The following is a 572-nucleotide window of genomic DNA, read 5'->3' as shown; positions in this document are numbered from 1 at the left end:
GAGGAGCACAGGCTCCGGACGCGCAGGCTCAGCGGCCATGGCTCATGGGCCCTGCCGCTCCGCGGCATGTGGGATCTTCTCAGTCTGGGGCACGAACCCGTGTCCCCTGCATCGGCAGGCGGACTCTCAACAACTGTGCCACCAGGGAAGACCCCCCTTTCTTTTTTTTATAAATTTATTTATTTATTGGCTGAGTTGAGTCTTTATAGCTGTCCACATTTCCCATTGCCATTTATTGAAGACGTTCTTTCCCCATTGTATGTTCTTGCCTCCTTTGTCATAGATTGTCCATAAAAGTGTGGGTTCATTTCTGGGCTCTCCATTTTGTTCCATTGAGCTATCTGTCATTTTTTTGTGCCATTATCATACTGTTTTCATTACTGTGGCTTTGTAGTATAGTCTGAAGTCAAGGATGATACCTGAAGTTCTGTTCTTTCTCAAGATTCTTTTGTCTATTCAGGGTTTTTTGTGTCTCCATACATTTAAAAATATTATTTGTTCTAGGGCTTCCTTGGTGGCGCAGTGGTTGAGAGTCCGCCTGCCAATACAGGGGACATGGGTTTGTGCCCCAG

This window comes from Lipotes vexillifer, unplaced genomic scaffold (genome assembly GCF_000442215.2).
Source record: "Lipotes vexillifer unplaced genomic scaffold, Lipotes_vexillifer_v1.1 scaffold253, whole genome shotgun sequence".
Taxonomy (NCBI): domain Eukaryota; kingdom Metazoa; phylum Chordata; class Mammalia; order Artiodactyla; family Lipotidae; genus Lipotes; species Lipotes vexillifer.
The sequence above is the reverse complement of the archived record's forward strand: the minus strand, read 5'-3'. Positions refer to the sequence as shown.